Source organism: Salmo trutta, chromosome 28, assembly GCF_901001165.1.
Source record: "Salmo trutta chromosome 28, fSalTru1.1, whole genome shotgun sequence".
Lineage (NCBI taxonomy): Eukaryota > Metazoa > Chordata > Actinopteri > Salmoniformes > Salmonidae > Salmo > Salmo trutta.
In genome coordinates this window covers 21,557,785-21,580,356 of record NC_042984.1, presented here as the reverse complement: position 1 = coordinate 21,580,356, position 22,572 = coordinate 21,557,785, and the positions used below count along the sequence as shown (strand labels likewise).

Below are 22,572 nucleotides of genomic sequence, written 5' to 3'. Positions count from 1 at the left end.
CCAGGTCATCTGATAAGGCACTCCATCACTCTCCTTCTTGGTCAAATTTCCCTTACACAGCCTGGAGGTGTGTTGGGTCATTGTCCTGTTGAAAAACAAATGATAATCCCACTAAGTGCAAACCAGATGGGATGGCCTATTGCTGCAGAATGCTGTGGTAGCTATGCTGGTTAAGTGTGCCTTGAATTCTAAATAAATCACAGACAGTGTCACCAGCAAAGCGCCCCCACGCCATCACACCTCCTCCTCCATGCTTCATGGTGGGAACCACACATGCGGAGATCAACTGTTCACCTGCTCTACATCTCACAAAGACACGGCAGTTGGAACCAAAAATCTCAAATTTTGACAAATCAGACCAAAGGACAGATTTCCACCGGTCCATTTGCTCGTGTTTCTTGGCCCAAGCAAGTTTGTTCTTATTTGTGTCCTTTCTTTGCAGCAATTCGACCATGAAGGCCTGATTCATTCAGTCTCCTCTGAACAGTTGCTGTTGAGATTTATCTGTTACTTGAACTCTATGAAGCATTTACTTGGATTGCAATTTATGAGGCTGGTTACTCTAATGAACTTATCCTCTGCAGCAGAGGTAACTTTTGGTCTTCCTTTCCTGTGGCGGTTCTCATGAGAGCCAGTTTCATCATAGCGCTTAATGGTTTTTGGGACCGCACTTGAAGAAAAGTTCAAAGTTCTTGAAATGTTCCATATTGACTGACCTTCATGTCTTAAAGTAATGATGGTCTGTCGTTTCTCTTTGCTTATTTGAGCTGTTTTTGCCATAATATGGACTTGGACTAATACCAAATAGGGCTACTTTCTGTATACCACCCCTACCTTGTCACAACACAACTGATTAGCTCAAATGGTTTAAGAGTGGCAAAGGTAGGCCGTCATTGTAAATAAGCATTTTTTTCTTAACTGTCTTGCCTAGTTAACGTTTAAATAAAAAAAGATAAAAGAAAAAATAATTTACACAAATTAACAAGGCACATCTGTTAATTGAAATGCATTCCTAATGACTACCCCATGAAACTGGTTGAGAGAATGCCATGAGTGTGCAAAGCTGGCTACTTTTAAGAATCTAAAATCTATTTATTCGTTTTACACTTTTTTGGTTACTACATTATTCCATATGTGTTATTTCATAGTGTTGATGTCTTCACTATTATTCTACAAAAGTCGAAATAAAGAAAAACCCTGGAATGAGTAGGTGTCTCCAAACGTTTGACTGGTACTGTATATTAAGTATATATTTGTGTTGTTTCCTGTTTGGACCCCAGCAAGAGTAGCCTCGGCAGGAGCTAATTTTGGATCCTAATAAATACTAAATCTAATCGCATTACTTTTGTTTTAGCATAGATTTTATTTTCGGGTTTTAAGCCCTGGAGTCATGCTAAATGAGTCATGATAAAGCAGATTCTAGTCACACCTCAATGTGGACTCTAGAAAGCGTGCTTCTCCTGTGTGTTCTGGTGTTGTCTTGGCTAACATATTATCCAGCTTAAACAAAAGTGAAATTTGTACTTCCTTCTAATTATGGGCCAGACTGGTCAATGGCAAAGAAATCCAAACTGATCCCTTTAAAAGGTGCCCACAGGCAACGTGCTTAACGTTTTACCCTACCACAGTCAAGCATTGCATAGACAAACCGAAACATACTGTATTCACATAGCTACAGAGATCATTCCTTGCCATCTGTGGATGTGTACTTTAGACATTACATTTAAGCATAAACTCTTATCCAGATAGATTTACAGGACCAATTAAGGTTACGTTATCAGGAATCAAAGTAAGACCCAAGTGCAGACTGTGTGAAATAACAATGTTTATTGTAACCACAGCAGCAGGCAAACGATAGGTCAAGGCAGGCAGGTGTCGATAATCCAGAGCAGAGGCCAAGGTACAGGACGGCAGGCAGAGGTCGGTAATCCAGAGGGCGAGAAAACGACAGACTTGGGGAAACCAGGCGCTGAGACAAACCACTGGTAGGCTTGAACAAACAAGATGAACTGGCAACAGACAGACAGAAAACACAGGTATAAATACACAGTGATAATGGGGAAGATGGGTGACACCTGGAGGTGGGTGGAGACAAGCACAAAGACAGGTGAAACAGATCAGGGCGTGACATACGTGCCTTGCTCAAAGGGCACACACAGATTTTTGACCTAGTCGGCTCAGGGATTCAAACCAGCGACCATTCGGTTACTGGTCCAATGCTTTTAACCGCTTGGCAACCTGCCACGACCTACATGTACAGTATGCTGATGAGGTATGGGGGAAGTGGATGTGATTTACATACTACAGTACTGGCAGTGTGACACAACATTATCCATGTAGCTCCATCTCCATGCATCATAGCACTCTGTTGTTTCTCAGAGGGCTGATTAGCACGCCGGTCAGGCCTAGTAGCAAATAACCTGAGGAGAGTGAGTACTGTGCAGTAGCAGTGCAGCTGTTTCATTAGCTTCACAACATCAAGTTCCCTGACTATAATTAATTAACACACTCCTACAGACAGACACGTCCTCTGTTTTACGCTGGTCCCTGACAACCTCACCTCCATCCCACTTCTGCACAGCTGTTAGCCAGTGCCCAGTCTGTGTCCGGACATGAGCTAACATTCTGATTATACTCCTCTTTGGAAATGTTGTTATATTCACAAGGAACATTAGCTTAGCTAAGGACAGCCATGGTTGGTTGGTTTGTTGTTTGTCAGTTAGGTTAGGTTTGACTGAGCAGTGAAATTGTACTGAGCAGTGAAAAAGTAAACCAAAAGCACTCTGTCTGTTTTTCAAGGCAACCTTTACTTAGATAGCCCTTAGTTTGAGGTATTTTCTTAATATATAAATGTTGTACAAATTTGCCCTTTCCATTTTAACACCGAGGAATTATATCCATCCAAATTGCACAGAGCGACTCTAGGCACAAATTAATTGCAATAAGTTGTCAAAGAAATGAATTTTTAAATAATTGCTCCAAGGCATGAAACGACCAAGTACGGTGACACTTATCATAAAGGAACATGAACATCTTTGTTACGCTAATGCGAATAGAAAAAAATATTGTCTGTAATAAGTGTGAGTCACTCCTGACCGATGCCCCTCCCCCTAGTCTATTTGAGCTGATCATCCCAGCCGTATAACAACACCCTGCACCCCACTGCTGGCTTGCCTCTGAGGCTAAGCAGGGTTGGTCTGGGTCAGTCCCTGAATGGGAGACCAGATGCTGTTGGAAGTGTTGTTTCCTGGGGACATTGCACTGTTTAAGATGCTGTCTTTTGGATGGGACTTTAACAGGTGTCCTGACTCTCTGTGGTCACTAAAGATCCCATGGCACTTATCGTAAGAGTAGGGGTGTTAACCCCGGTGTCCTGGATATATTCCAAATCTGGCCACCTAATCCTCCCCAGCTACCAATTGGCTCATTCATCCCCTGTAACTATTCCCCAGGCCATTGCTGTAAATGAGTAAAATAAGGGTAAAATAAAACATATTAGGACATTGTTAGGTTGAACAGAACACCCTTACTGGATATAGCCTATTGTGGTTGTTCTTTAGTCGACTGAGTATGCAAGCCTTCACTTTAAACATATTAAGTCCCTCCCTCTTTAGAACAACTCTTATACTTACTAGCTTTATAGGCCTACTTTGGGTGATTTGTTTTCGTGACAATGTTTTGTTGCATTAGAATGCTAGCTGAATGTGCCAACTTGAGTTTCCACACGATCAACTGTTGAGCTGAAAACAAGGCTTGGGATGCCGTTTCAATTAGAGATAATGTGCAGATGTGTTTCCTAAACTCTTTACTTCCCTTGGCATGGCAATCTACCCCTCCTGAAATGGACTGGGGACTCTCAGAACCTTAATGGCCTCGTTATTGCACAAGAATGGCTGCTGCCTTTCTGCTTATTTACCATCTGAGGGTGGTAAGAGATGGAGAGGCTGATCTGGACTGACTGACTGGCTTCGAAAATTACATTATTTGGTTGTTGTTGAGTGTAGTCATTCCTGATATCAGTAAAATAGACTGTGGAAAACTACACTGTGGTACTTAATATGAGTTGGAGTATCTTTCAAAGACTGCTGGCTGCTGAATACTGTATGTCACAAAGCACAATTTAACGAATGTCCGCTATGTTTGGTGGATGATGTCTAAAGGTTGTATTTGAAGTGTTATCTGCCAGAGAGAGACATCCTCACAGGCAATCATCTCACATATCACATGCCCTATTTTCTTTGACAGTATTTTTAGCTGCAACCTCCTACACAGTATCTGTAGTCAGTTAATCTGCAGCATCAATTTCTCAGTCTCCAATAATCAATATTTTAAGTGAATGTGATCTAAATAAAGCTGAGAACTTCAGACAGTAGATGTTTTACTAACACAGCCATCAACCATCATGCAGAAAACAGCAGTCACTGTCACAGCAGGTTTTAGAGTTCTTAGCTCAGTCTATATTTTAGGTGATATTCTATTAGGATCCCCATTAGCTGTTGCGAAAACAGCAGCTACTCTTCCCGGGGTCCACAAAAAAAACATGAAACATGACATAATACAGAACATTAATAGACAAGAACACCTCAAGGAGAGAACTGTATACATTTAAAACGTCACACATAGCCTACATATCAGTACATATACACCAAATATTTAGGTCAAATAGGGGAGAGGCGTTGTGCCGTGAATTGTTGCTTTATTTGTTTTTTTAAACTAGGTTGCTCTTCACTTGAGCAATCTGAGATGGAAGAGAGGTCCATGCAGTAACGGCTGTATATAACACTGTACCGTTTTTCTTGAATTTGTTCTGGATTTGGGGACTGTGAAAAGACCCCCTGGTGGCTTGTCTGGTGGGATATGTATGTGTGTCAGAGCTGTGTGTAAGTTGACTTTGCAAACAATTTGGAATTTTCAACACATTAAGTGACGCAGTCAGTCTTTCCTCTACTTTTAGCCAAGAGAGACTGGCATGCATAGTATTGATATTAGCCCTCTGATTACAGTAAAGTGCAAGACGTGCTGCTCTCTTCTGGGCCAGCTGCAGTTTTTCTAGGTCTTTCTTTGCAGCACCTGACTGTATGACTGGGTATTAATCAAGATAAGATCAAATTGGTGTACTGCAGTTTGACTCTGACCTGGAGCTTTCTGGGCTTGTGCCACACTGAATGCCCCCAATAGTCTAGTAGTGTCTAATTCTGCAGTCAGGGAACTGTAATATCCTTTAATTAATTGAAGTAATTATATGAATAGTCATTGAGTGGCAGTATCCAGCTGACTCATCAGGGTCCAAGCCCTGTGTCATCAAACCCAAGACCACCACAGATTCCAAGGATTCAAGAGTGGTTTAAGAATCAGGAATACATCATGTCATTGGGTTGTGATCTTAACTCTGAAAGATGTGAAATGAGGAATCTAATCGCTGGACATTAGCCAAACATTTGATAGCAAGAAGACGTACAGTAATGCATCAGGAGTGGTCTGGAAAGGTTTCAGCTTATCAGGTGTCCACACCAATGCCTACAGTAGGTAAGAACATCCTTCCCCATCCCCAACTCTCCCATTCCTGTACGGACAGGGGTCTCTCCTGCTTAATGACATATAGCAAGGAAGGGTGACAGTTGCACATTCACACAGGCATTGATTGCCACTACTTTGTCATCAGTACTGCTTGAGCAGTTCCCCAGGAGAGGACATTTACAGTGATATGGAGTGAGTCACACACACACACCATACACATACAAACAGATACACACACACACTACACAGACATGTACAGTTAATTGCACACACACCCACACACCCTTATGCAAACCTCTACTGTGAAATGTATTCTGGACACCTGACAGTCCAACTAGAGATCAATCAACTTGCAATACAGTGCAATCGACTTCATGTCAAGTCTTGTCACAGTGGATAGCTTGTATAATTGAATTCCCTCATGTCACTTCAATTTTAATTGTCACAAAATCATTTCAGAGGTCCAACCCAAGAATATCGGAAAACCCAATAAATGAATGGATTCTGTCCTAAGAGCTCAGGATAAGGATGTCAAAGAAAAGGAAAAGCCTTGTGGATGATCTGGTTGAACTGAGCCAAAGAAAAGTATTTCTCTAACGTGTAACATTGTGCCCTGACAGTCCTAAAGGGAAGATTTACAAACCGGGTGGCATGGATAAAACAATGGTAGCTAACTCCTACCTGCAGCTGATTGTGACTCAGCTGTTATCTGAGTGATCCTTCAGAAGGCTTGGCGACAGGGTTGCTGTTTGAATGTCCAATGAGACCTGGGATCATTTACAGCTAGGCTCCCTTTCTCTCCACCCTACCCAACCACATACCCCAGCCTGTGCTTAGATAGGCCGTTTAATCATACTGCCACAGAGATAGTGAGCCAATCTGCATGTGAAGCTGTAGTGAAAACAGAGAAAGAGCGGCGCTTCTGCAGCAATGCAGATAGGACGACATCTATTGGGATCCCAACAGCCTCACGTTTCAAAATGGAGGACAAATACAATGGATGCTCCTGCAATGATAACTAAAGGTTTCTGTGTCAGATGTAGTCTCACATTTACTAAAGGATATCTGATGAGGCCCTGACATGAAAGCCATTTTATGTGAACATATTGCTTGCTATGATGAGATATTATGATTTGAAACAATATTTGTAAAACTCTAACAATCTTATTAACATATACTCAGTCCCCTTTAGTACTTCTACGACTTGATTTCAATCCCAAGTTACTTCTGGAGGACAACCCAGAGCTATCTGCTACAAAGCGGGTGAAAAAACAGCATCTAAAAGCGGCATGGGGCTTATCGTTCACCTTTGCAGATAAAAAACTGTTGAAAATGCCTTATCAGCAGCAGGGCGGTTGTGGAAGGCTGGGACTGATGGCAGGGCCTGGACCTGCCACTTTCTCCAAATGTCTGCCTGGCATTCAGCGCAACACCACAAGGCCAGCCAGCCAGCCTCTCTCTCTCTCCCTCACCGTGTCTCTCCCTCTCTCTCTCTCACCGTCTCTCTCTCTCTCTCACCGTCTCTCTCTCTCTCACTCTCACCGTCTCTCTCTCTCTCTCTCACCGTCTCTCTCTCTCTCACTCTCACCGTCTCTCTCTCTCTCTCTCACCGTCTCTCTCTCTCTCTCACCGTCTCTCTCTCTCTCACTGTCTCTCTCTCTCTCACCGTCTATCTCTCTCTCTCTCACCGTCTCTCTCTCTCTCCCTCTCTCTCTCACGTCTCTCTCTCTCTCTCACTCTCTCTCTCACCGTCTCTCTCTCACCGTCTCTCTCTCTCTCTCTCTCTCTCTCACCATCTCTCTCACCATCTCTCTCTCTCACCGTCTCTCTCTCTCACCGTCTCTCTCTCTCACCGTCTCTCTCTCTCTCACCGTCTCTCTCTCTCTCACCGTCTCTCTCTCTCTCACCGTCTCTCTCTCTCTCTCACCGTCTCTCTCTCTCACCGTCTCTCTCTCTCTCTCACCGTCTCTCTCTCTCTCTCACCATCTCTCTCTCTCACCGTCTCTCTCTCTCTCTCACCGTCTCTCTCTCTCACGTCTCTCTCTATCACGTCTCTCTCCTCACCGTCTCTCTCTCTATCACCGTCTCTCTCTCTCTATCTCTCTCTCTCTCTCTCACCATCTCTCTCTCTCACCGTCTCTCTCTCTCTCTCACCGTCTCTCTCTCACCGTCTCTCTCTCTCACCGTCTCTCTCTCACCGTCTCTCTCTCTCACCGTCTCTCTCTCTCTCACCGTCTCTCTCTCTCTCACCGTCTCTCTCTCTCACCTTCTCTCTCTCACCGTCTCTCTCTCTCTCACCGTCTATCTCTCTCTCTCACCGTCTCTCTCTCTCTCTCTCACCTTCTCTCTCTCACCGTCTCTCTCTCTCTCACCGTCTCTCTCTCTCACCGTCTCTCTCTCTCACCGTCTCTCTCTCTCTCACCGTCTCTCTCTCTCTCACCTTCTCTCTCACCGTCTCTCTCTCTCTCTCACCGTCTCTCTCTCTCTCTCTCACCGTCTCTCTCTCCACGTCTCTCTCTCTCACCCTCTCTCTTCTCACCCGTCCGTCCGGTCTCTCTATATCTCTCACCAGTTCTCTCTCTTTCACCGTCTCACTCCTCTTCCTCACCGTTCTCTCTCTCACCGCGTCTCTCTCTCTCTCACCACTCTCTCTCACCGTCTCTCTCTCTCTACCGTCTCTCTCTACGTCTCTCTCTCTCACCGTCTACCGTCTCTCTCTCTCACCGTCTCTCTCTCTCTCTCACCGTCTCTCTCTCTCTCACCGTCTCTCTCTCTCTCTCACCGTCTCTCTCTCTCTCTCACCGTCTCTCTCTCTCACCGTCTCTCTCTCACCGTCTCTCTCTCTCTCACCGTCTCTCTCTCTCTCTCTCTCTCACCGTCTCTCTCTCTCTCTCTCTCTCACCGTCTCTTTCTCTCACCGTCTCTCTCTCTCTCTCACCGTCTCTCTCTCTCTCACCGTCTCTCTCTCTCTCACCGTCTCTCTCTCTCTCTCACCGTCTCTCTCTCTCTCACCGTCTCTCTCTCTCTCACCGTCTCTCTCTCTCTCACCGTCTCTCTCTCTCACCGTCTCTCTCTCTCTCACCTGGCCTGCGTGACACAGTTGACAGCTGAGAAATCATATTTGTTAGTGTTGTTGGGTTGATGTATCAGACGAAAGAGTGACAGTAATCATAACATAACAGCTAATCATAGGCCCATAGTTGCTTTGTAATCAGCATAGTTGAGAACAAATTTAAAATGCATGCTCTGGGTTCAGCCTTTGAAAAACATGATTTAGTGTCGAATCAACTAAAATATTCCAAGTTCAAAGAGAAAATTAAATTGGGAGGGTTATAATTCAGCCTGCTTTGTGGCTTTGATTTTTGTTCCCATGATCTGCTTACTGTAGCTAGTCATTCATGCAGTACTAGAGCCATGGTGACAGGAGAATGGTATCATCCCTTGTTTCTCACAACAAACAGGTCTATACCTAATGAACCGACTGCACATTGGCCTGAAGACTGAAACATTGCACTGGAAACATGAAGAATGAGGAAGTATGCATTAACTCAATTACACACATTAACCAACATACAAAATAGGCAATCACTCACCAAAACATATGAAAATAATGATTAATTCCACCCAGGATACTTTAAGGAAGTCCTCTACAGTGAATTCGGAAAGTATTCAGGCCCCTTGACTTTTTCCACATTTTGTTACGTTACAGCCGTATTCTAAAATGGATTAAATAGTTTTTTTTCTCTCATTAATCTACACCAATACCCCATAATGACAAAGCAAAAACTGGTTTTTAGAAATGTTTGCTAATTCAAAAACTGAAATTTCACATTTACATAAGTATTCAGACCCTTTACTCAGTACTTTATTGAAGCACCTTTGGGCGCGATTACAGCATTGAGTCTTCTTGGGTACGACGCTACAAGCTTGGCACACCTGTATTTGGGGAGTTTCTCCCATTCTTCTCTGCAGATCCTCTCAAGCTCTGTCAGGCTGGATGGGGAGCATTGCTGTACAGCTATTTGCAAGTCTCTCCAGAGATGTTCGACCAAGGCCCTTCTCGCCCGATTGCTCAGTTTGGCTGGGCGGCCAGCTCTAGGAAGAGTCTTGGTGGTTCCAAACTTCTTCCATTTAAGAATGATGGAGGCCACTATGTTCTTGGGGACCTTCAATGCTGCAAACATTTTTTGGTGCCCTTCCCCAGATCTGTGCCTCGACACAATCCTGTCTTGGAGCTCTACGGACAATTCCTTCGACCTCATGGCTTAGTTTTTGCTCTGACGTGCACTGCGAACTGTGGGGAATTATATAGACAGGTGTGCCTTTCCAAATCATGTCCAATCAATTGAATGTACCACAGGTGGACTCCAATCAAGTTGTAGAAACATCTCAAGGATTTTCCATGGAAACAGGATGGACTAGAGCTCAATTTCGAGTCTCATAGCAAAGGGTCTGAATACTTATGTAAATAAGGTATTTATGTTCATATATTTTTATACATTTGCTAACATTTCTAAAAAATCTATTTTTTCTTTGTCATTATGGGGCATTGTGTGTAGATTGATGAGGAACATGTTTTATTTAATCAATTTTAGAATAAAGCTGTTACATAAAATTTGGAAAAAGGGGACGGGTTTGAATACTTTCCGAATGCACTCGATTTATATATATACAAAAGTATGTGGACACCCCTTCAAATTAGTGGATTCTAGCTCAGTGACTTTCAACGTGGCACTGTCATAGGATGCCATCTTTCCAACAGTCAGTTTGTCAAATTTCTGCCCAGCTGGAGCTACCCCGGTCAACTGTAAGTGTTTTTATTGTGAAGTGGAAACGTATTGGAGCAACAACGGCTCAGCCGTGAAGTGGTAGGCCACACAAGCTCACAGAACGGGGCCGCCGAGCGCTGAAGGGCATAGTGCATAAAAATTGTCTGTTCTCGGTTGGAACACTCACTCCCAAGATGCAAACTGCCTCTGGAAGCAACATCAGCACAATAACTGTTCGTCGGGAGCTTCATGAAATTGATTTCCATGGCCGAGCAGCCGGATACAAACCTAAGATCACAATGCGCAATGCCAAGCGTCGGCTGGAGTGGTGTAAAGCGTGCTACCATTGGACTCTAGAGCAGTGGAAACGTTTTCTCTGGAGTGATGAATCACGCTTCACCATCTGCCAGTCCGACGGATGAATCTGGGTTTGAGGGATGCCTGGAGAGTGATACCTGCCCAAATGCATAGTGCCAACAAAGGAATAATGTTCTGGGACTGTTTTTCATGGTTCGGGCTATGCCCCTCAGGATTTCCCAGTGAAGGGAAATCTTAACTCTAAAGCATACAATTACATTCTAGACAATTCTGTGCGTCCAACATTGTGGCAACAGTTTGGGGAAGGCCCTTGCCTTTTTCAGCATGACAATGCCACCGTGCACAAAGCGAGGTCCATACAGAAATAGTTTGTCGAAATCGGTGTGGAAGAACTTGACTGGCCTGAACAGAGCCCTGACTTCAACCCCATCGAACACCTTTGGGATGAATTGGAACACCAACTGCAAGCCAGGCCTAATCGCCCAACATCAGTGCCCGACCTCACTAATGCTGTTGCGGCTGAATGGAAGCAAGTCCCCGCAGCAATGCTCCAACATCTAGTGGGAAGTCTACCCAGAAGATTGGAGGCTGTTATAGCAGCAAGCGGGAGACCAACTCCATATTAATGCCCATGATTTTGGAATTAGATGGTCGACGAGCAGGTGTGGTCATGTAGTGTATCTGACAATTGTCACTGAAGAACCATTCACACAGTCTATGAATATGCAGGTTATATGACTAGGTCTTGAGGTGGGATTTAATATACCACGTTTTTTATACCCTACACCTTTCAGATACACAAAAAAAGAAGGTGGGATTTTAAAAACGTGGGATTTTTGTCTGTGTGTGAAAGGGATTTCACAGTATTGGACTGTCTCTTTACAAACATGAATATGGCAAAACATCGGCAAGTAGAAATGGCAGGAGCGCAGTGGACACTGTGTGTCTACTGTGAGATAGGGGGACAGGACACAGAATAGTTCAAATGAGGCTCTTTTCTACATTTATTTTAGTGGGACACCAGCTGTCAATTCACCAGCTGCTGGACTTGAGAAGCAGAGACTGAGAAGCAGAGACTGAGACAAACTATCTGGATGTAGTCACTAAGGGATTTGGCAGGCTGAGCTATGGGAGTAAAAAGGCCTTAATGAGCCTGCCTGAATGTTTTGGAGGCTGAAAAATGACACAGTTTTGAGACTTATCTTCTAACATCCAACAGTCAGCAATGTAGGTCATTGTAAAGCAGTTGTTAACCACAATAAGAATGTGGTGGGTGTTGTTTTACTGATGGGAAAGATTTCAGTCAATGATTTGTTTTCAGTCCATGAGGGTGCTTTCCCCCCAAACACAGACATGCTCATTTGTTTTCATCTGAGTACAAGACTGTGATAGTCATGTGACCGCTCCACCCCCACTCCTGAAATTTATTGGCTGGGAGTGAGCGGTACAAAAGCAGAGACAGAGACTCTGGGCTTGTACAATATTGCAGTCAACAGTGCAGGCGACTGCCTACTGACTGATCTGCAAAGAACCTTGCATCATAAATAACTACTCATTATTATTTGTTGATCAGTCAGTCACAATTTATCTATGATACATTACAGTTTTCATCTTCTTGAACATGGCCAATGTCTCCAGGGACAGGATCAACGTAGTTGGCTTGTTTGCATTTTAGGAAGTCACTTCAGGACACAGAGTCTGGTGAGGGGCAAAGACTAATCTAAGACACTTCACTTCTACTTCCGATGGTGGAAATGCTTACACTTGTTGCTTTATTTCAATTCCATACAATAAAAATGTACATTTATGGCTCTCATCTCAATGAGATATAAAGCTACCGATAAAAACATGTATCATGATTCAAAGGCGCTTTTTATTTTCATTCGAGAAAGCTGTATGAAATCATCAATATCCTTTGTTCTGGTGCAGAACTACATCAGTGTACTGTCTTGGAGCAGAGCCCAACAATGAGACCCAGCAGCACTGTCGAGGTGTGAAGTGACCAGCCCGAGATAGCCAGCTATGTCCTTGGAACTGTCCCCTCACAGCTCTGCCTGCCAGCCTGCCTGCTCTACCTACACGGCGCACAGGACACATCGTAAAAAAAAGTGCATCCTGTAGCTCTTCATAAAACCCCCATGGCCTCTCTCCGGTTTCCCCTCTCCATACTCCTCAGCGTATCTGTCAGCCTCTGTCTTATCTGCTCCTTCTTTGTCCTGTCCTAGCCTACACAGACCTGAGGGAAGACTACAGGGTACCCCCTAGGCTCCTGCCCCAGTATAGCCTGGTTTAGATCTTATCTGTCAGAAAGATAGCAGTTTGTCTCTGTGGATGATTTGCCCTCTGACAAGTTTCAGTGTTCCTCAAGGTTCTGTTTAAGGACCATTATAGTTTTCACTATATATTCTATCTCTTGGTGATGTCTTTCACAATGTCAACTTTCACTGCTATGTGGACGACACACAGCTGTACATTTCGATTAAACATGGTGAAGCCCCACAATGGCCTACCCTGGAAGCCTGCGTTTCAGACATAAGAAAGAGGATGGTGGCACATTTTTTACTTTTAAACTCGGACAAAACAGAGATGCTAGTTCTAGATCCCAAGAAAGAAAGAGATCTGCTGTTTGATTTGACAATTAATCTTGATGGTTGTAAAGTTGTATCAAATAAAACTGTGAAGGACTCTGATATCTCTTTTGATGAACATATCAAGAATATTTTAAGGGCAGCTTTTTTCCATCTTCGTAACGACAAGAACCCAAAAAATGTGATCATATTACTCCAGTGCTAGCCTCACTACACCAACTTCCTGTTAAGGCTAGGGCTGATTACTGCTAACCTACAAAGCATTACATGGACTTGCTCCTACCTATCTCTCTGATTTGGTCCAGCCGTACATACCTACATGTACGCTACAGTCACAAGACGCAGGCCTCCGTATTGTCCCCAGAATTTCTAAGCAAACAGCTGGTGGCAGGGCTTTCTCCTACATAGCAACATTTTTAAGGAATGGTCTGACCAATGCATGTGAGAGACGCAGGCTCGGTCTCAACCTTGAAGTCTTACTGAAGACTCATCTCTTCAGTAAGTTCTATGATTGAGCATAGTCTGGCCCAAGGGTGAACGGCAAGGCACTGGAATGATGAACCACCCTTGCTGTCTTTGCCTGGTCGGTTCCCCTCTATCCACTGGAATTCTCTGCCTCTGACCCTGTTGCAGGGGCTGAGTCACTGACTTAATAGTGCTCTTCGATGCTGTCACTAGGAGGGGTGCGTCATGGCATGCTAGGCTTTTTTGTGCTATAATCGAGTTGAGTGGGTTGGGTCACTAACGTGATCTTCCTGTCCAGTCTTGTGCACCCTCAGGCTCCTGCAGTGGAGGAGATCTTTGTGGGCTATACTCAGCCTTGTCTCAGGGTAGTAAGTTGGTGGTCTGTTGATATCCCTCTAGTGGTGTGGGGGCTGTGCTTTGGCACAGGGTTATATCCTGTCTGGTTGGCACTGTCCGGGGGTATCTTCAGACACAGTGTCCCCCGACACCCCCTGACTCAGCCTCCAGTATCTACGCTGCAATGGTTTATGTGCCGAGGGGCTAGTGTAATTCTCCTGTCTTATCTGGTGTCCTGTGTGAATTTAAGTATGCTCTCTCTAATTCTCTCTCCCTCCCCTCTCGGAGGACCTGAGCCCTAGGACCATGCCTCAGGACTCCCTGACCTGACGACTCCTGACTGACCACACCTGCTGTCTCAACATCTGAATGCTTGGCTATGAAAAGTCAACTGACATTTACTCCTGAGGTGCTGACCTGTTGCACCTTCTACAACCACTGTGATTATTATTTCACCCTGCTGGTCATCTATGAACGTTTGAACATCAGAAGGGGACTGGCCGCCTCGGAGCCTGGTTCCTCTCTAAGTTCCTCCCTCGGTTCCTGCCTTCGTAGGGAGTTTTTCCTAGCCATCGTGCTAAGTCACATCTGCATTGCTTGCTGGTTGGAGTTTTAGGCTGGTTTTCTGTATAAGCACTGTGTGACATCTGCTGATGTAAAAAGGGCTTTATAAATAAATGTGATTGATTTGATTGATATTGAGCAGGTACAGGCTGGTGTTTGTTAGGCGGGGTGCCATGTGTTTGTGGCTGCACCATGTCGGGGTTCCTGACAGTGCAGGACAGAGTGAGGTGTTAATAGAAGCTGGTGGGGTAAACAGAGCAGCTGTCAGAAGGGCTGCCTCCTGGATGTACTCCAGGAAAATAAAGGTAGCTACTCCACTACACTACAAACCGAGCCACCTAGGCTAAATTAGACATTATCAATGAGAGCGACCTAATGTATACTCACCATAGGGTTCCTGCAAAGACCCCAAAGCAAATGACTGTGTTCTCAGGTCCCAAACACAGTACAAAGGCACATTTCACAGCTTATCATGAAACAATCTTTCAAAATCAAGAAAACAATCTTTCAAAATCTACAAATGTCCCAAGATGATCAATCTTACCATAAATGATCAAGCTTGTTACAAATGATCAAGCTTGTCACAAAAGTTTGCACAGTATGCACTCGAAAATAACATGCAAAGCGAAGCATACACATTACCTGTCCCACTTAAGATTATCCATCTGTGCAATACAAGTAGAGATGAGATCAATCAAGTCACAATGCAGCCTTATCCAGCACCAACTCAGTTCCCCCAGCCTACAGCGTAGTTTTTGCACTTCAGCACCGGACAGCAACATTTAGTTCCCCCTATCTATGCATAAAGTCTCCCCCTATCTATTCATATTCCATAAAGAGTTAAAGCCAGGCAGGCAAAAATAGTTGGAATACACCCTTACCAGAGCAATCTCCTTGATCCTATTATCCACAATGGACGGGCCAACCCATTCACCAGAGAGGCACTTAAGGGTTAATGTAACAGTGCCTTAATAACGTCCCTCGATTCGCTCGCCCATCAGCCCAAGAAACTGCAGTCCTCCTCTCACTGTTCCCACTGCAGCAGTACTCACTCTCCTTTACCCACACACACATGAACGTACAAACACACACATTCTCTCTCACATGACCCTTCATTCTCTCAATCCCCTCCTCCTCTCCCTCTTTCCACTCTCTCCCTTTTTCACTCCCCCCAGAGTGGATCCCCCTCCCCTTTCCATCTCTTCTCTCCCCTGCATCTTCCACCCCCTCCCTCTATCCTCCCCTTCATCCTCCCCCTCCCTCCATCCTCCCCCCTCCCTCCATCCACCCCGTCCCTCTATCCTCCCCCCACTCCATCTTCCCCCTCCCTCCATCCTCCCCCCACTCCAGCGCTCTCACTCTCTCAGCCTCCTGATTTGTGATGCTGCTCACACTGTGCTGTATGCAGCACTCCTCTCTGCCGCCCTGCTCCAACACTGAAGGGCAACCCGAGAGAATCCATATGCAATACTGTCAAACCCACATCAAGAACCTAGCGGTACTTCAAACAAACCTCACCGAAGACTAGCACCTCTGGGAACTGTACAGAGTCTAGCATCTCAGAGAACGATAGAGAGTTCAGCTGTAAAATATGTGTCAGGGAAGGAAAAGGAGAGGAGGAAAGAGACAACATGAGAACAGGATGAGAGTAGAACAGCAGATGGGTAGAGGAAAAGGAAGTAGAAAGGGATGTAGAGTGAGAGAGAGAGAGAGAGAGCTTAGAAAAAAATAGAGAAATGAGAGAGGAGAGACCCCATTGTGTGGCACACACACGGTAGCCAGAAGAGGTAGTTTGACACTGAAGGAGTGACTGCTGAGAGATTCTCTTTCAAATGCTCACTAGGCTCACACGCACACACACGTGCGCGTAAAAATACGCACACACAAACACACACACACACACAAAGGCACACGCACGCACATAAACACTCACTAATGTCTTTGCAGCAGAAATGTTATTGTCATGAATAACGTTACATGGAACAATTTATACTTAATTGTACTTAAGAATTGCTATAAGGGCTCAAATCCAACTGGCATCACACAAGTAGCTATAAGGAGATTGACAGAAGCTGTGAATCAGCAGTGGGTCTTACTAAGCAAACCTTTCTTTCCCACACCTTTTCTGACCGCTGTGGCAACAGCAAAGATGGATCATGGTAATCACCGTGGCAGCAGCAGTAGAGAGGCTCTACAAGATCATTGATGTAATGATGTCACAGTGGAGGCTGCTGAGGGGAGGACGGCTCATACTAATGGCTGGAATGGAGTCAACGGAATGGTATCAAACACATGGAAACCACGTCTTTGATGTGGTTGATACCATTCCATTGACTCCATTCCAGACATTAGTATGAGCCGTCCTCCCCTCAGCAGCCTCCACTGTAAAGTAGAAGTAATAGTCGATGTAGTCATAACAACAATCACAACAGCAGAAGTAATTTTACAGATGCAGAAAAACCTACAGGACATTAAAGATGGATGTGGTGCTAAAATTAAATGAGAAAACATTGCAAGCACACTATAGCTTTCTCGTGGATTTATTTTCTTAGCTTACCCTTTCAGATCTTAATTTGGGTCGTCTTGGAATTGGGACAATAAATGTATTTGTCCTCTACTGCAGCATGTTTCCATGATGCTCTCTCTGTACTATTGGGACTTTTGCTGAGCCAGACAATTCAGTCCTCTGAGCTTTTTATAGTGTTGCGGAAAATGATCATCTTCCCGTTAGTGAAGCTGCCTCCAAGCGGCCAGCGATCCTAAATGCACTCCTAAATTAAATCAATAAGGCCTCAATCAGTGGGAACGAAAGAAAGAGGGATGGCCTTTAGCAATTTCACAACCCAGGCCTGGAGAAACAAGAGCAAGTGTTATTTGTTTTTTGCTCCTGCCGTACCTGTCAATAGTAGTTTCAATTGGTTACATGTTTAATAGATGATTACTATGCCTGGTTTGGCAACTAGCTCTCACAGTCTCACGTCAGAATCAGATGTTCATCCATGTTTCTCATACGTCAAATGTTGAAGTTGTTGCAAATTGTGTTTAAGGTTCAGTTTAGGCCTTAACTCCAAAATCGTAAGGTTAGGCATCAATGCAGAATGGTTAAGGTAAGGGCTAAGGTTTGGAAGTGGCTGGAATCAGAGGCAGATGTTTACACCCATCCGCCATCCCCAACACCCTGGCATAACCAAAACCTACTTAAAGGTGACAGTGCGCACTGTTGCCCCTAGTCGCCGGTTTCCACGTCACCTCCCGATGTCCTCAGACATGGATAGACGTCAAATACTGACTTGTATCACGGGTGACCTGGCTGGGGTTTGGAAATTATCCAATCATTTTAAAAGTCAATTCACTGACTCTGTCACAACATTTGCCATGTACTAGAATGACTGAAATGGAACAGATATCTTCTACTCTGAAGATATTTTTGTTGGTTCAGAAGCAAAAGTACTGTATGCATTTTACAATGTTTGTTCTTTCTTAACTATCTCTTACTGGTTGTCACAAATGGTACTTGAAATGACAGTGTAGTAAGTCTAAAGTTCTAAAGCAATGGCTCTAAACATACCTGGTAGTGATCCAGTATCTTATGACACAGTGGCCTAAAATACAGGGCTGACTCAGTGTCTCAGTAACAACACTGTATTGATTCGTGGCTCATTTGTGACTTGTTTCAAGAAACTAGGCATATGTCGCACGTCACTACTTCACTGGAGCAGCATTTGAATGTGAACATTTATTTTGGATCAAAATGCGTTTTTTGGCAGAAATACCTTCTGGAACATGTGAACTTTCATGTGCCTTAATAACAAACTTGTATTCCTTCCATAAATATGAATAAAATTGTGAAATTAAAAGCCTAGTTGGTTTAGCCACGGAAAAAGTCAGGAACGTTCACGCTAGCCATGATTGGCTGAGATAATGTATGGGCTGGACATGCCGGGAGATGAGTTTGGATTGGTCTGCCATGTAGCATGCTTCTGTCTATAACGTGAGCTGTTCGCTATGTGTTGACAGTCCTTTCTACTGTGCTGTTTTTGAAAGATATAATGTTAGCCATCAAGAACTACAAAAGTTTTGCTACTTTTCTCAACAACATTGATGCCCTGAATTTAGCCGGGAGCTATCGACATAGAAAAAGTGATTGGCTACTTTCTGCACACGCCACGGTCAGTGTGAACCGGAGTGACTTGACACAACGCTGACCAAACAAATTGTGCCTACAAACAAAACAGAGTTAAATGGTTCCAGTCTGCCGTGAAGGGTTTATCCATGTACAAAACCGTTCAAAAGTTTGGGGTCACTTAGAAATGTCCCTGTTTTTGAAAGAAAAGCACATTTTTTGTCCATTAAAATAACATCAAATTGATCCGAAATACAGTGTAGACATTGTTAATGTTGTAAATGACTATTGTAGCTGGAAACAGCTGATCTTTAATTGAATATCTACATAGGCGTACAGAGGCCCATTATCAGCAACCGTCACTCCTGTGTTCCAATGGCACGTTGTGTTAGCTAATCCAAGTTTATCATTTTAAAAGGCTAATTGATCATTAGAAACCCCTTTTGCATTTATGTTAGCACAGCTGAAAACTGTTGTCCTGATTGAAGAAGCAATAAAACTGTCCTTCTTTAGATGAGTTGAATATAACTTATCCTGTTGTTGCTGCTGCTATTACTACTACTACTACTCCTAATTCTTATACACAGTGATGATACTGAGAGACATTCATAGAGATAGTAGCAGTAATAGTTCTCATTAAACTGCTGAACAGTGAGACAAAAAAAGAGTACAGGAGAGGAACAAATCCTCATTGAACAACAATGCTGGAGAATTAAAAACAAAGATAAGCATCTTGTGCAGCTATATCATGGACTATACACATAAACAAGTTGATACCTACACACGTGCATGCACAGTGCACACACAAACATGCACGGATGCACAGATGTATGCCCCCCATTAATCAAGTGAAGCCCCAGTGGTTTCCCTCCCTTAATAATACTACTATGTCTGTGATGGCCTCCAAGATGTCTGCAAAGCAGTGTCTCAATTTTGCAGTTTGACAATCTCTCCCCAGTCTCTTAAAGGAATACCCAATAAGTGTTCATCAAGCCAACAGCTTGCAGGGGAAGGGAAGGGAGTGGGCAGACAAAACAGAGGGGAAACGGAGAGGGGTTGGAGTTGGATGGGAAGTGGGGGGTTTGAGGAGACGCCACTGGGCTGTGACTGCAGAATCTCTCTCTCTCTCATACAGTACTGAGCTGCCAAACGAAACAAGGTGCCTTCCAGCTGTGGTTGGCCCACTTTGAATCTGGCACAGTGAAAGGGAAGGGAACCCTTTCACCTAGAGCACTGTTATTTCACAATGTGGGGAGGAACAGCTAAAGCCACGTACAATGTCCAAGTAATGTCGAATCGTCTCTTGTTTAAAGACAGACATGAACAGATGCTGAATCAGCACAATCGTTGTGCGGTGGAGAGAGAGAGAGAGTAGAAGATGATCTAATTGGTAGTACACATGCCTGGCAACAGAAAATCAATAACATTAAAGATATTATAGATGACCTAATAGGCCTACACATTCAATGTAAATACAGGGTTTCTATTCCATTCCAAATAACATCTGTTCTGAGCATACCCTTCTCGTCAATAATATTACAGATTCACAAAGCAAACTTACAAATACAATATTCAATAGCCTTGCTGGCATCCACCTACATATGAATATCTATTCCCTGCGGTATCAATTTCCATTCAATAAATGTTAAATTGATCAATGTTGATTAGACTGCACACAGGGCCACCTGTGTTTCATCTGGTATAAAGGACAGAGGGGTGGGCAGAGGGCAGTATCTGTTCTCCCAGGAGGTGCTCTCCTCTTGGCTTTATTAGCCCTCGCTGGGCCCTTGTGGCTCCAGGCTGTCATCACACAAGGAAATGGCTGATTAATCAGGTGAGTGCTAGAGATGGGGAGAGGCAATCAGGGCAGTGCGTGTCTGCTGGAGAGGAGACTAGCACACAAAAGCCCCATCCTATAGTAAATCATGTTCTCCTATCTCTCTACAAGCACACACCCAGGCACACACACAGTGGCCTGCCTCGCATCGCCACGCCTATTCCCCTTCTTCACAACACCACAGTGTGGCTCCTCTCTGTGCCTCAGTGATCAACATGGACATTATGTCAGAGCAGATGGCACTCTGGGGAAGCCCAGCCTCTCTGGGTTTATCATGCTGAAAGATAGTTTAATGGGGTCCAACACATTCATGGCATGGTTTGACTACGCCTGTCTGTCGTACTGTAGATTATGTTTTCTATTGGTAGTGTTGTAGAGCCATTCATCAGTTAGGATCGATGATGATCTGTAGAATACATTAGACTATCTTGTGGTGAAAACCATCTACATTTTACATTTTACGTCATTTAGCAGACGCTCTTATCCAGAGCGACTTACAGTAGTGAATGCATACATTTCATACATTTTTTCTCCGTACTGGTCCTCCATGGGAATCAAACCCACAACCCTGGCGTTGCAAACACCATGCTCTACCAACTGAGCCACACCGGCTAATGCATTAGATCATGTATATTTCCAAGAAGGTCATATTATTCAGTGACATTATATAACCATGTAACATGCCAGGGATAATATACGGTTCCTTTTAAAATGGAATAAAAACGTGCATTGACACAAGAAAACCCTGCTATCCCCTCACTGATGTAGACTGTAGAAAACGACTTAACTGATTAATACTGGATGTGAAGATGAATTGATCAGTCACTCTCTAGTAGGTTAATGAATAAATGACGTTGATTGGTTAACAGTGGTTCGCCCCAGACTTGATCAGAGCACTATGTCAGGTGACAGCGGGTACCCTGTGACATTGGCAGTAACTATTGGCATACTGTTACCAGTCAAAGACAGGCCACTGTCTGTGCCCACAGTGAAGCCTACAGCAGAGACGGGAGGCTAGAGGCGGCTTCCTATTGATTAAGTTTGAATGTTTATTCACCACGTGCACAGGATAGAACAGGTGAAAGACAGTACAGTGAAATTCTTTCCAACAATGCAGTGTTGATAATAATAATAAATATGTAGATAATAATAATAAGGATAATAATTCAACATTTAATCAAATCAAATCAAAACAACAACTACAATGTGAATTAAAGAAACATGAGAATGTGTTTCTTTACAGGGATGATGATCGTTCTGAGGGAGGTTGGAGCGGAGGGAAAGGCAGCATGTGACGATGTGTTTCAAGTGAACAGTCTCTGGTTAAAGAGGTCAGGACCAATCACAGCAATGAAAGTGACAGCTACCTCTTGATGTGGAAAAAAGCAAGGACTTCACTCAACAAATCCTCTCTCTCTCTTGCTCTTTCTGTGTCCCCCTCTCTCTTTCCTCTCTCTCTCTCTCTTCTTCTCTAAGCAATCCTTCTGGCGAGTTCATTCCAACAGATATCACCTTATCAAAGATTACAGCTCATGTGCAAATACACTTATATCTTAATTTGCCTTCTAAGCCATGATACTCACAGCCAAATCTTGATAGGTGGCCCTCGCGATCACAGTGAGAGTGTTGTCAATATCAGGGTGATCTAGAAGAGAAAAATAATCAATTTTATGACCGTATGGATTGACTGAAAATCACACTGAAATCACAGTGAAACAATGTAAAATACCGTCTACTTCAGCCCTGGACAGCTCCATTTTAGCACTAGGTAAATAATCAGATGAAAACGAATGAAACACTATTTGAAGTAACTGAGTGCGTGGCAAGCTAAATGGCAGGACATCCAGTGTGGCTATCTGCTCAGTATGGTCCATATCTGAATAAAAGGATTGGTCCATATCTGAATAAGATGACTACACAATCACCAATCCCCTCCCCATATTCTACTGTATGATTGAGATTTCCCAACTGTTTATCACAAAGAAATTACCATAGTAATATGTTAATAAAATAGTGTTACTTTATTAATGACAGTGTAACTACACAGGTTTAAGA

At 43.9% G+C, this 22,572-nt stretch overlaps 1 protein-coding gene across 7 annotated transcripts in view; it reads right to left on the bottom strand.

Moving 5' to 3' along the window:
* LOC115165799 (synaptotagmin-2) overlaps nt 1-22,572 on the bottom strand; it is an 86,908-nt gene that overhangs the window by 22,972 nt on the left and 41,364 nt on the right. For 3 of the 7 annotated variants that reach the window (XM_029719172.1, XM_029719174.1, XM_029719179.1), the window contains exon 3: nt 22,101-22,162. The exons of 2 other annotated variants lie outside the window; for them this stretch is intronic. The gene's annotated coding sequence lies outside the window, so the exon portion shown is untranslated. Of the gene's footprint in view, nt 1-15,438; nt 15,609-22,100; nt 22,163-22,572 lie in introns of those variants that run through there. 2 more of the 7 variants (XM_029719177.1, XM_029719178.1) reach the window with 1 other exon arrangement.